Source organism: Saimiri boliviensis, chromosome X (assembly GCF_048565385.1).
Source record: "Saimiri boliviensis isolate mSaiBol1 chromosome X, mSaiBol1.pri, whole genome shotgun sequence".
Lineage (NCBI taxonomy): Eukaryota > Metazoa > Chordata > Mammalia > Primates > Cebidae > Saimiri > Saimiri boliviensis.
The window spans coordinates 102,070,619-102,085,613 of NC_133470.1; the positions used below are offsets into that span (position 1 = coordinate 102,070,619).

Below are 14,995 nucleotides of genomic sequence, written 5' to 3' on the forward strand. Positions count from 1 at the left end.
TCAATTGCCTTGTCACTGAAAAATACAACATAAAAGGACTCCTCTGAAACTCCCCTTCTAGCAAAAAAAAAAAGGTATTGTTTCTTGGCATAAAATTTTATAATTTCCCTGTGATGTTTACTTAAGGCAAGATGACCTATGGTATTCTTTTTCAGGGACAATCAGGCCTCTGAAAAGCAGTGTTAATTGCCCTATGGTATACTTCATGCAGCCTCAGTCTTACACGGAGGCTCAGTGTAAGTTACCTTTCACTCATTCGGCCTATCTGGCACAGGATGCATGATTGAGTACTCAGTCCCCACCAGGTATTTTCAGAAGGACTTCTACAGAAGGGAAAGTGGATGAGTAGCCTAGCCACCTACCATAAGAATTTCCAAATACATACTTATAGTGGTGCTAAGTCATCTACCCACAGGCAAGTCTCCTTGTAGATTTATACAGCCACTGTCTCCTTCAGGACCTGTGGTGGAAAAGTCCTGGACTGGTCAGCCTGTGAGCCTGTAACATGGAGAGAGTGGAACCAGAACAAACTGTCTAGAACAACCAGACAAGTAACAGCAACCTTAACTTGTATGAAGTGATAGGTGTTGGGTGGAGGGCACCACCTGTCTCCTGTCAGGTGTACCATCATTTATGATGGTGTTGAAACCTTTTTCCAGAATCTCTAAGCTAGTAACTACCAACAATGTTAGGGTCAGTCCATGGACACTGATTATTGACTCCATGGTAGAGACCCTGCTAGGCAGTGACGTCTCTTTTTAGTCATTATTTGTATTTCTCTGTTCACTGTGGATGCTGCTTACAGACAAATTAATTTATTTGAATTACTTGGATTTCCGAAAAAACCTGATGTTGGCATTTTGCCATCAAAGTTTTGATCTTTTGTTCCTCTTTGGAAACTCTTGCAGTAACAGTCACTAGCAAGATGAACTTGAACTGTCAAAAATAAACTCCAGGAATGAAGTGATTGCAGGAGTGCTATTCAGGTGACTTATGGCTGGCGTAAAAACATGGATCTGAAGGTAATTGAAGGCCATGTCTATCTGTAAAAAAGGAGGAAGATAAGACTTGTGGACCAAGTGGGTGGTGGAGAATGGTACTCTGCCAGTTTACCTGCGCCATGAAGTGGAGGGCATTTATTTGTCAGGAATCCAGGAAGACAAAGGCTAACAATGAAAGTAATGCATATATTGACACACCTTCAAATCTTCACCCAGTCAGGCACTGTTGGCCAGTTCTTTGCTTTGCAGACATTGCTGGGACCACATATCATGTCTCATTCCTGGTTTCCAGTATCTGAGTCTGAAAGTCACATGGCCCTTTCTCACTATCATCTTTGAGCCTCAGTTTCCTCATTTGCATAATGGGATTCATGCCATGGATTCAGGGATGTTATGAGAATCAAGTGTGATCATCCTTGTTAAGGGCCTAGCACACAAGAGATGGTCAAGGAATTAGTATCCTACTTCCTGAATCCATATACTGGAGAACATGAGGGTGCTCAGTTTCATTCCCTTCCTATCACTGCTTCCCCACCCCTGCCCAAGCTGTTTGTCTTTGCCATAATGTTATTTAAGTGTTTGTTTGCCTTCCCAGGGCCAGCAAGCTTCCTCAGGGATTACTGAGGCATCTCCTTGGAAACCACAGCTCATTAATTCTGCTGTGAAGCAAGAGGCAGCCAGGACCTCTGGCTTTTCTTTTTTCTGAGCCACATTCTGTTCCGGCCAGCTTGGATACCTTACATGGACCCTAACAGGGCTCATTACCCAGCACCCATTGGGACTCGCTACCATCTGTAAACTGTGCAGCCTGGAGGGAGCCTGTTGACTGGCACTGCCAGAGAGGTCTCTTCTCTTTGCCTATGTAAAGTCATTTCTTTTAGGTGTGGTGATTAATTTATTGAAATTCAGGTGAAGACACTTGACAATTTGACAGAGGGTAAGAAAAGTGCTAGATGAAAATATGCACTATTCTCAAATGTTCTCAAAGAGACTTTTAACCTTTAGTCTCAATAGATACTTCTGGTTTGGTTTCTCTACTTTTCTCTTGACACAAGTTTCATTCAGAAGGTGGCATCACAGAACGTGAAGTCACTCACCCTAGGTCAAATTCCACATTTCCTTTTGAATAGACACTAAAATGTCTAGCCTTTATCCAACACAATGATATTCATGCTCTTCTGATTTATCCCTGTATTTCATTAAGTTACTTTAAATCCTTGGATGATGAGGGTCATTATTATTTCCCACCTGATGAAAAACTGAGACCTGAGATACACATAGAAAAGCTTTACCGCAAACCCATGTTTCTTAACCAAATAATGTGATAGTGACCTAGAATGGCTTATTTCCTAGTCAAAAGCAGATGTGAAACAAGGTAACCGTGACTCCTCCTCTCTGTTACACACGCATGTGTTGTGCCCTCTGCCCCTGCACTGGCACAGTCATCTTGAATCACTTTATTGTTGTGTAAGAGGCTGTGGGGAAAACCAAAATGAATGGTTTAGTGGGTAATTCTGACTACTGGCATTTTAATATTTGGGGTTTTAAAAAAAATTTGTAGAAATGGGGTCTTGCTGTATCGCCCAGTCTGGCTTCAAACTTGGGCTCAAACAATCCTCCTGCCTCAGCCTCCCAAAGTGCTGGGACTACAGTCATCAGCTATCATGCCTGGCTCTACTGGCATTTTAGAAGCATTCACAAAGTAGGGGGATCCAGATAGGTGTCTCTTTGGTGACAGTTTCAGGGATCAGGATGCTGGATGAAAAACAAAGTGGGCCTCCTCTGAATTTAAAGTGGGACCTTGCTCCTTGAATCTTTCCCAGGAATTCATTCCTAGGCCAGCACAGACAGTCTCATCAGGCATGTAGTTAATGAACGACTCTTCACTAGTAGGAATGTTAATGTGCTGTAAATTTTGGTGTGAAGTGTTCCATGTCACATTTGCCTTAACATGTTTTTTCACGCCTCTTATTTATATGTCATGGGAAGGGAATGCATGATAATAGACACTTTAAGGCAAGGCTTTTGACTGAAAGTGTATGGATTATATATGTAGGAGACAATTGATTTCACTAGTATTTGCTGAAACAAATATGAAGGCTGATCTTTTTATCTTTTTTTAAAATGACATTTTGGGTTAGAGATGTAATGTGCACTCATGTACAAAGTAGAGAGATTTCAGGAGAATATAATGAAATTGAATTCACTAAAATATGTCTACATAGAATTACACCCATTGTGACCATTTTGGATCATTTCCAGTTAGGCTGCTCCGTGACAATACCCATTTTTTAAAAATTAGGACTCTTGACATTATAATTTTTATCAAGTAAATTTATGCTCTCACACTCAGAAATTTGAAAAAGTCTTTCATATATATATATATATATATATATATATATATATATATGAAAGGTACATTTCTATCCCTGGGATTGAAGGCTTGTATCTCTTACCTTAAATGCCAACTTGAATCTTCTTAGTGCCCAACTTGTTATTTTGTAGCATAAGGGCCAGCCACAAGTGGGAGACATTAACCATTCAGAAAAATGCAACTGATTGTATTCCTTGTTATACTAGTTCTCTATTAAATGCATCCAGTAGTGTAACTGGGACAACAGTGGTCATTTTGAGAGACATCTTAGTCTACTAGAAAGGAAGATGATAATGGTGCTGGTGATGATGATAGTGCTGATAATGCTGCTAAAACAAATCAGCCAAGGCTACCACTGATAAAAGCCTTACTAAAACCAAGAACAGTTTCTTATCTAATCCTATAAAAAATGTGTATTAAATACTGCTATTATCTCTGTTTTTCAAAGGACATTAATGACTATAGAACATATACTTACCTTGACACAGTATCACAGCCAAAATACTGTGAGTGCTGGTGGAGGAGGACTTAGATCTAGGTTTTAGCTGGCCTTGAATTCTGTGGGATTAATTATAAGCTGTGAGAAGCCTTTTAAAGTATGTTTTTGTTGCTAGGAAAAGCATTAGTTACCCCAACCTCCGTCTCCTCTCCATTTTCCAGTCAATATCATTATCCAGAGGACAGACAGGTGATTTTGTAGTTGCAGAGATAACAGATGCTAAAAATGCTTGTGAATAGGACAATATGTTTTGAAGTAAATGGATTTCATGGGTCCCCAGATACTTTATCTGTTGTTTTAATAACAAGAATTATAGAGGTTAGAGGCTTGGAAAAGGGGAAGGGCTTCTCTGATCAGGAAAGATGGAATGACACATCATCCCTTCACCAAGGGCCTACAGCCTAGAGGTGGGGAAAGGGCTGCAAGCAGAGGCACTGTGTGGAGCTGCTCCCTAGAGATTGAGGCCAAGGGACTCTGATGGGAAAGTTGCCATGGGCACTCTGTATTCAAGGGAGTATTTCCTCCTCCATTCTCCATGCCTGGCACTACAACAAAGCATATTGTTGAGTGTAACGTGAGAAGTATACCTTTTAGCAAAGACGGGACTTTTATGATGGGGATAGAACCTTACTTTCCATTATCCATGAGAATGCTGGACTTGGCTACTGGTGAAGGCTTGGCTTCTGTGTATATCCTTAGCCTGTGAAAAGTGGCTCAGGAAAAGGTGGGCTTCACCTCTTTTATGGTAGCTTAGTAGAACAATCTGAGGGAGATATCTGAGAAGCAACTGCGATTGTTTCTGGGAAGCCGTCAGTCTTGGTTGAGTTGACCACTCAGTCTTTCATATTTGTGGTGAACTCTGTTCACCAGCAGAGAATTAGGAAAGTGAAGTGTTGTTACTGATATATTCTTCTAACATACGACACAGCAACGTTTTTATTCCATGCTCCATTGATTCAAATGTCTGTGCGAGGTCATACAGGAAACACACACTGGCATTGGCAGCATTTGGGGCACGGGAAATTTGGAGTCTAGGGAAGAGACTGATGATGGCCTTTTGTCAGGATTCTGTGCTCAGACACTAATGTGCTGCACTGCATGGTTTCCACGGTGAAGAGCAATGGCATGTCAGGCATTATGAGGACCCCTGATTCAGTGAACAGGAACACAGTTGACGTTTTTCAATCATTTCTCTGTTAGCTTCTTGCACTCTTCCGTTGATCATACTCTGCACGTTGGTGGGAACAGAAAGGTCATGTGTTTCCTGTCAATGAACAGTATATGAAGCTGCTGAAATTTGGATCCTTATAGGTATCTGTAGAAGAGCTTGAGAGTTCAGGAAGCTCCCAGATCAGATATCCAGGCTAACACCTTATCCTCTCCTGTTCCTCATGTTGAAAAGGGCACGTGGGGTGCGCTTTCCCTGTTTATAAGCTGTTGCCACTTGGTGGTCTGACCCATCTGCCATTTTGTCCTCTCAGAGGGGAAATTACATCGTCTCAGGGTGACCTGGCATGTGCTTCCAAGGAGAGTGTTACAGACACAACCGTAAGTGATTTATGCATCCTGTGTATTACTCCAGCTGCTGAAGCTGTTACATGATAAAGGGGAGCCACAATTTGAGGAGAGGAGGGCACAGTGTTTCCCTATTTCAGGCTACCTAAGAGTTCAAGCAGGAATGTGAGGAATCTCTAGAATATGCCAGAGGAAAACAATGCACATCGATAGATGTCCTATGAGCATGTATGGCCCACATGCAAAGTTGAGATATTGATGATGGGGACATGTCCTTATTTTCCTTCCCCTTAGGGAATGGTGGGCTTGTCTCTTGATACAACTTTAGCCTTGTCAGCTTCTTCTCTTTACTGTTGTATATTGTTTTTTTTAATGAGCCTTTCATATTTTCTTTGTATTTCTCTTCAACAGTTGCTTGACTCAACATCTTTCTGTCTGCTCTATACAATGAAAATACAAACTAAATGAGAATAGAAAAAATAAAGCATTAAATTGTGCAAATTACAAATCTGTTCCAAAATATACTTACAATAAATAAAATATGCGTTTCAATAAGAGATCTACAGTGAATGACTATGCATTCTGGGAAGCTTCACAACATCTAGGCAGGGCCAACATTCGTGAAAGAAGCTAAGAGATTTTGCATCCAATCACAGTTTGTAGTGGATATCTTATTGCCAATCTGCAAGTTACACGAAACACATCATTAGCATCGCTTGTGCAGAAAACCAATTTTGTTGGGGAAAAGGGAAAGCAAGCTCTGGCCTCAATTTTGAGTTCATTACAACTTCTTAAGAATTTCACCAATCGCCTATACAGTGCAAGTTCAAAAAAGTAAGCATGGTAAGGTAAACAGACAACTCTTCAGAAGCCCAAACATATTTTCTTGCTTTATTTATGTTGAATTCTCCATCTACAATGAGCAGTCATGAAGATGGTCTTCTTCAGGGCAACATGGTCACAGGACTGGGGCAATCCAGGAGACTGAGAGGGAGCGTGAGGACGGGAGAGGGGGCTACCTCCTGCTGTTTCACGTGAGAGACAAACTGTAACACAGTCCATGGGCCTGCAATCGTCCCCTTTTATCATCTGGCATAACGCTTAATGTAGTCGTCCACTTTATTCCGGAAGTCCTCCTTGTCCCGCAAATGATGTTCTGCCGCTTCAATATTCAGTGGATCATCAAAATTCAAAAGATCAATAAACAAAGAGTTTAATCCCCAAACAACATCCTTTAATGTTCTTGTGGGAGCCCAGCCAGTGCCGTCAATTGAATGTTCTCTCAGTAAACTCAGACATATTTCCCCTGTCTCTGTGATGCTGGAGTGCCAGATCTTGGTCAGGCATTTCACTTTGGGAGGCACCATGTTGTATGCATCGGGAACTTCAGTTTCCAACTGAAATTTCAAACTGTTGTATATTGTTAATGATTTATAAGGTCATATAGTTCAATTATGTGACAGACTTCTACAAAGTTACTGCTGTTGCTTTTGCTGACGATGTTGAATCCTCACCTATGTGCTGTACACCCTCATCTTGGTCATAATCCACGGTGTTCTTACACCATTGTTGGAACTCTTGAGCACTGCCTGTGACAAGAATTTCCCTCTATCATTGTCAGGAGGGCTGAGCTGAGGTACTGCTTTCAACCGCTTAAGTTATTCTCTCTTTACCTCATTTTCATGCAGCTCAAACATTTTTGCTGCCAGTCCTTTTCCACAATTTGAGGAGAGGAGGGGACAGGAGTTCACCACTTCGTGCTTCCTGAAGATCAAGCAGAAATAACGAAAATACAGACACTTCAGAGGACAAGGGACTTTGATGTGAAAGTTGCAGTGGGCATAAGGGTTCAGGGAAGTGCCTCCTGTCCCTTTTCCCCTTCCTTCACTGTACCTTTGCAGCAGCATGGCTGGAGGACACAGGACAACAGTGCACATTGACAGATGTGATAGAGGATACATGGCTCACTGGCAAAGGTGAGACATGGATGATGGGGACAGGTCCTTATGTTCTTTTTTCCCAGTGAGTGGTGGGCTTGTCTGTTGATGAAGGTATTGGTGCCTCGGCCTTCTCTGTATCTCTTTAGGCTTGCGAAAAATGGCCACAGAGGTAGGTGGCCCTTCACCCTCCTATATTGTTACATAGTACTATAATGTGGAGGACTTCTTCAAAGTTACTGCTGATGATTTTGCTGATGCTGTTCTATCCTCACCGATATGCTGTACTCTCATCTTGTTCTTAATCCAGGGTGTTCTCCTGTAGCTTTGTTCGAGGTCTTCAGCACTGCCTGTGACTGGCATTTCCCTGTATCTTTCTCAGGAGGGCTCAGCTGAGGTTCTGGTTTCAACTGCGCAAGTTATTTTCTCTTTACCTCATTTTCATGCAGCCCAGACATTTTTGCTTCCAATCGTTTCCCACGATTTGAGGAGAGGCGAGCACAGGGGATAACCCACTTCATGCCTCCAGAAGATCAAGCAGAAATGACAGAAATGCACTCAGTTCAGAAGACAAGGGACTTTGTTGTGAACGGTGCAGTGGGCATTAGGGTTCGGGGAAGTGCCTCCTGTCCCTTTTCCCCTTCCCTCACAGGACCTTTGCAGCAGCATGGCTGGAGGACACAGGACAACAGTGCACGTTGACAGATGTGATAGAGGATACATGGCTCACCGGCAACAGTGAGACGTGGATGATGGGGACAAGTTCTTATTTACATTTTCCCAGTGAGTGGTGGGCTTGTTGGTTGGTGGTTTTGCTGCCTCAGCCCTCTTGTGTGTATTGCTTTAGGCCTGTGAATAATGATCACAGAGGTAGGTGGCCCTTCACCCTCTTATATTGTTACATATAGTATTATAATGTGGAGGACTTCTTCCGAGTTACAATTGTTGCTCTTGCTGATGCTGTTGTATCCTGCTCGATGTGCTGTATGCTTCCACAATGTATACCCCTGGCAGTGATTACTTCTGTGTCCTGCCCCAAGCCAGGCATGTACATAGAATTTTCTCATGTGGAACTTGTGCAATCAGGACCTCAAAGACAAATATAAAGTGTGAGCACTTGCCCATTCTTTAGCCTTGCATGCTTTTACCCGTACCAGTGTCCTTATGAAGATTTTCCTATAGCCAGTTCAAGTGAGGAATGAAACCATTAGACTTGCTTACAGATTTCTTAAATTGTTATGTCGATGTCAATGGTCTGTTGACCAGTGGGGCTGTACAGTTTCTCTCACATCCTCCTGTCCCTGAGTGCCCTAAATTAGCAGAGGTTTGGTCCTCTGCAGTAGACAGACATTTACTTTGCATGCCTTGTTATGTCTACCACCTGGAAGAATTTTTGGCTGAAGATAAGGACTCAGTTCCCCTCTTCTGAATATTTAGTGCAGGGGCCTCTCCAAAGGTTTAGAAAGAATGTGCAAAACTTGTGCCCTCATATACAGTTTGAATCAGGTTCTCCAGATTCCTATGGATTTGAGTTTACCCTCCAGTCCGTTGTGCTGACTCTAGTCATGCAATATATAGATTGCTGACAGCTGCCACGGTGGCCACCTACAAATTTAGATTTGTGTTGGTCTTCTGAGCTTCCTTCGTACCTTCATATTCACATGCAAACCTAGTGTACTGCTGTTTAACTTGAGAAAAGAATAGCAGTGGGCTGTATTCAGTTAATCCTAGTGGGATTCATGGAATTTCCAGGTCTCCCATCAATCAGACACAATGCCTTACAGAATGCTAGAAAGGCCTGTTACAGACTCCACTCCAGTGTCAGCTTGGACTACTGGTCTGCAGTCAACTTGCTGAGCTACGGAATGTGAGATTTAATTTAAGCCAGAAACCAAGCACCTGTCTTCTCTGAAGTCCAGAAGTGGTGGATCTGGGAATCTGGGGTTAGAGGTAAGCATAGAACTTTCCAGGATTACAGATGAGCGCTCCTCGCCAAATATTTTTAGGTTCTAGAACTCAAGGAAAGGATAATGCTTCTGCATGAAAAATGGGTAATACCATTACTGCTTCCATATTATTGTTTGCCTTGATTCTTCAATTTACATGTAGTATTTTACATTGGCAGTGTTTAAGTTTGACCTTTAGTCCATAGGTGTTTTTGAATTTCATCAAATCACAGTAGTTCTACAGAAGCCATGCACTTCACCTGGAGGATTTTGTCTCAAGGAGTGGCCTCATGACATCAGCTATTTATACATATAAACAAGAATTGACTTTGGATTGGCTTGGACTTTGGGTTGTCTTCATTGTTTATGATGTGTGCTTTTGTACTTAAGAGATGGTTTTAAATATTTTACATATGGGGACAGGTCAAAACATGTGTGTACTGTATCTTTGTCCTGGGATGTAAGGCAGCAGTCTCAGGCTGATCTGTTTTCTCTGAGATCTTTCCACACCCTTCTGTTTCCCATGTGACTTGCTATAGCTCCTTGGTTTGGTACATTTCACCTCACCCTACTTGAGCCAGTCATACTCTTGGGGTCTAGAGTTTAAAACTAGACTGAAGAATGAGTGACAGCCTGCTAAGTCTCGTTAATACCCTTTCACTACAGAGAATGTAATTTAGAAAACCTGCTGTTGAGTTCTCCTTAATTGGCCTCATTTTTGTGTTTTCAAAGTGTTTTGTCACTTTGGTTGCTTGCATTTTGTAAAATATTTGTGTTCTTCCAATAAAATGTTTGAGAAGATTTCACTTGTAGATTTTAATTATTCACAATGAATGCCAGTATGGCTCTGCCTTGTGCATCACTGCATGAGCCAGGGAAAAGCTCTGAGCTCTGTAATCTGATACATTGAGGACAGGGGCTTTATGGCAAAAGTGTGAGGTCTTCTGTCCACGATGGACGTTGTCCCCTTTGTCTAGGGAAGTATTCTCCTAAAGATAGTAGGTCATCTAATACCTCCTCAGGAGAACTGATCCTTCTGACCAATTCATGAAGGACACAAACAGATATTTGGAGATTGTGAGGGTGTTGTGGAAATATCCTGATACCTCCAAGGGTGAGGCAGAAGGCAAGGTGACCAGTATGTCAGCAGAAGATTGTTGCAAAAGTGATGGGGATCACAGCTGGAAGCAGAAAACACACAGTTAATTCCTGTTAAACCCTGCGTTAGAATCTTGGTCTTTTGTGTCTGAGGCATCTTTCATTACACCACACCACTAGGTCCTATAAAGGCTTTGTAATAGCAGAATTAAATGGGTAGAAATTTTTTGGCATTATTTGTTCTTTAAACATATAAGGCCGGGTGCGGTGGCTCACACGTGTAATTGCAGCACTTTGGAAGGCCAAGGCGGGTGGATCACCTGATGTCAGGAGTTCAAGACCAGCCTGGCCAACATGGTGAAACCCCATCTCTACTAAAACTACAAAAATTAGCTGGGTGTGGTGGCAGGCGCCTGTAATCCCAGCTACTCCAGAGGCTGAGGCAGGAGAATCGCTTGAACTCAGGAGGCAGAGGTTGCAGTGAGCCAAGATCACACAACTGTACTCCAGCCTGGGCCAGAGAACAAGACTCCATCTCAAAAAATAAAAAAAATAAATTAAAAATAAACATACCAGTACAGTTTCTACTGCTCGTATAAAATTTCCAATTAACTAAAATTACCTACCCCCGTGCAGCTTACCTTGATTTAAACACTTCATCAAATAACCTTATCATTGTGACCATTAAAATCTGCCCCCTTTCCTATCAAAGCAAGAAGAAAATGAAAATCTGCCCCCACAGAGAAGGAGAACAAGACCATTGCAAACACTCTGTCCTGCTTATAGGTATGCCACACTGGGCGGTTGGGCACGACTCTCTCCCTGGGATTTCATAACGATCTTAAAACAGCAGGTTTCAGAAACTCTATTCATTCCATTCAGTCTAGAGGGGTCCACGCTGCAGTGTGTCACCTCCTGTGTGAGAGGTTTACCACTATGCAAAGCTCAAATCACTTCTCCAATTGCAGCTGAAACTTGCTATGTCTTTTATTACCCTCTCTTGTGTTACAGAATCAGTCTCACATTAGGCTGTGAGCCACTCCCAGCCAGCTACTCTGCCCACGCCTCCATATGTGTGCTGCTCTTCCCAGAGATTCTCTGAAATGTTGTTCTGGGCAGTGGGGAGTTTGAAAGGGACTGAGGGACTAGGGAGCAGATGGCCAGTGACGTTCAAGTTATTACCATCAACCAGATTCCCTTTTAGCACTGTCTCAGCTGATGGTGGCCACACACAGTCTTTGAAAGCTTGTGATAGGCATCCAGTAATGAATCTTGCTCTGTTTCCCAGGCTAGAGTGCAGTGGTGCAATAATAGCTCACTGCAGCCTTTAACTACTGGAGTCAAGCAATTCTCTTGCCTCAACCTTTCAAGTAGCTAGAACTACAGGCACACACTACCACACCCAGCTATTTTTTTTTTTTCTTTTCTGTAGAGACAGGGGTCTTGCTATATTGCCCAGGCTGGTCTCAAACTCCTGCCCTCAAGCAATCCTCCTCCCTCAGCCTCCCAAAGTGCTGAGATTACAGGCATGAGCCACCACCACTCAGTTCAGCTAAAGCTTCCAATGCTCAGTTGCACTGGCACCCAGATAATGGAGGGTCATTGGCCAAGTATATGTCATTTTCCCTCATTTTTTCATTATACGAGGGAGTGTGTGAGTTAAGTTGACCGTTGTCTCAGAAAGCCATGGACACAATAAGACAGGAATTGCTGCTGCTGGAGGTTCCCTGAGCTATCATCATCCATAGACTAAGGAGTATATAAAGCTGGTTCACCCAGCCATCCTAACTCCCCAGAGAGATTGTAAGTGACGATGAGGAGCCGTACAGTCCATCCTGAAGATGGAGAGGGGCAATGTCTGAGGAAAGAGACATTATATGAGGAGCAAGATGTGGTAAATGCCCTCAAGACAGAAATAGGACCTACAGGGTAAGAAACTGAAGAAAAATTTGGTGAGATTTGGAGGACACTTCTCACATGTATTTTTAACTGAGGATTAGTAAGATGAGCAAATATGTAAATAAATAGCAAAATCACAAACCTATCAAGTTCCCTATTGTAGGAGCTACAATAGCCCAATTACTACCTATGACAGACCCTGTGCTGAGCATTAGTCTGTATCATCTTTCTTCATGCTTATAGTAATCTGGGCAGCCAGGCCCTATATGTATGTCTCAGAGAAGTCAAGTCACTTGCTCAAGGACGTACTGTTAGTAAGTTGCAGAGGCATGAATAAAACCCAAGCATGTGTGATTCTATAGCTTGTTTGATCTTAACCCCATAGCACCACAGACAAGGACTGGTAAACAGATAAAGAGAATTAAAGAGAATTTGAAAACAGAGATTGTTAGAACAAATAGCATTATTCTTACCATATAAACTGAAACACTTCATATTTTGTTTTATTGTCATCTAGTCATTTTTCATATATATTGATACCTCTATTGTGTTTGCGATATATTTTCCATTGCTTTGACTTGATTTATATGCATTACCTTATTACTTCATTTTTTTGTAACCTGTGTTTTCATTTGTTTTTTGAAAACAACTGTGTTCTTTTTGATGATAAAACTGTTCTCTTTATTGCAAAGGATTTGTCAATTCATAATGGCACACAGGAGAGAATAACAAGTCAACTATACAGTAATGTCACTCATCAGAGATAATTACGTCAATTTTTCCTTTTAATTGCAAAGACACAATGAGCAGAGGAGTAAGCAGCAGTTATTCCAGTCAGAGTTGATGGAAAGGTGTGCCAAATGGACCTGTTCCTCCCTCAACGAACACTTCTTCCCCTTCCTGTTCTGTGCTCCCTTCTGTCTCCCGGTTTCTGCATAAAACAGATGGGCTTAGAATTGTCACCGTAGTCTGATGTAGAGTGGATTCTAGGCAGCTGGGGCAGCCATAGGGCATTGTCCCCCTAAAGGCTGTGTCAGAGGGTGGAGGCAAAGAAAAATGTCCCTTTTTGTCTCCATTTGGGCCCTATTTCAGGTCAGTTGATATGATTTTGCGAGTCATTTGCTTTTAGGCTTTCACCAAGGTCACGAAATTATGTTACCACTCTGATCTTTATATTCTTAAGCATCGCTGAAAATGCACTGTTGTGGAGGCGTGTCCATAGGGCGGGATGTGGGCTTGGCCATGGGCGTAGCCTAAGCGTTTGCGCGGGCTCCGCCCCCAAGGCCAGATTGTCATTAGCGCACAGGCTCAGAACCCGGCCAGTGCCGCGGCTGTGAGAACGCGGGGGCTGGTCTAACTCCCTTGAGGAGGCGGGGTCGGAATCAGAAGGGTGGGGCCAAGGTTTCCCAAGGCAGGCGCAGGCGAGGGGCGGTGCGCCGAGGAGGAGCCCAGGACAGTTTGCAGCGTGAGGGGAAATGGAGCCCCAGGCCGGAAGAGAGTAGAGGACTTGTGTTCTGGAAGTTGATGTGGCCTCCTGCCGCACCCCTACCCCCACCTGACTCAGCTGTAGCGTACTCCTTTACTGACTCTCGGCTGTGGACGGCTCTTGAGTGAGGTTCTGTGAACACATTTTCTCCTTCATGCATCTCTCAGCCAGATTATTGCCTCCCTGACCGCAGATGTGGTTACTTTGAAACATTAATAGAAAAATCCCAAATATTAGCAGACATTCAGAGCAACATATTCAAAGAGTAATGCACCATGAACAGTTAATAGAAGGTGTGTTAAATGTTAAGAAATTAATTTACTATATTAAGACACCAGATGAAAATAATTATAGAGCATCTTCATAGATGTTGAAAATATAAAAATATTGTATTATTTCACCAGAAACATTTGCTTTTAGTGTTTTACCATCACCACAAAACTGAATTGCCAATCTGATCATTACATTACTTTCTTTAACATCATAATCACATATATGCATATAATACACTATTTACTTAAGTCACTCAGTTTTAATGAGGCTCACTTTGATTTCTTTCATGAATCATGTGTTTTTATGAGATACTATTGTGTGTCAACCCCCCCTTGGATGCCCACAACAGCTCAGCCCAAAGAGGATGTCGTTTGAATTTGAAATACATGATTTAATCATGGGTTTAGAGTTAGGATTTTAAGTAGAACTTTAATTTTTTATATACACACATAATACATATATATGTGTATATATATATAATACTGGAACATTTAAGAGAAGCTTAGTTTCACTGTTATCAGTTTCCTTTATTTTTATTTATTTATTTATTTTGAGATGGAGTCTTGCTCTGTTGCCTGGGCTGGAGTATGGTGGTGTGGTCTTGGCTCACTGCAGCCCCTGCCTCCAGGTTCAAGCAATCCTCCAGCCTCAGCCTCCCAAGTAGCTGCAATTATAGGCCCATGCCACCATGCTGGCTATTTTTTTTTTTTTTTTTTTTTTTAGTAGAGATGAGGTTTTGCCATGTTGGCCAGGCTGGTCTCATACTCCTGACCTCAGGTGATCCGCCCGCCTCAGCCTCTCAAAGTGCTGGGATTACAGGTGTGAGGCAACATGCCTGGCCTGCTTTTTTTTTTTTTTTTTTTTTTTTAATAAATAGAATGATTTAGTAATCATGAAGGATTTATCAAGACTGATATTTTTCATCTCTCAAATCTACTCTTCCCCATCTTGGTAAATGCCAACTCTT

At 42.3% G+C, this 14,995-nt stretch overlaps 1 pseudogene; it reads right to left on the reverse strand.

Moving 5' to 3' along the window:
- Positions 1-6,260: 6,260 nt before the first annotated feature.
- On the reverse strand, positions 6,261-7,847 carry LOC120361826 (NEDD8-conjugating enzyme UBE2F pseudogene; annotated as a pseudogene).
- Between the last annotated feature and the right edge of the window lie 7,148 nt (positions 7,848-14,995).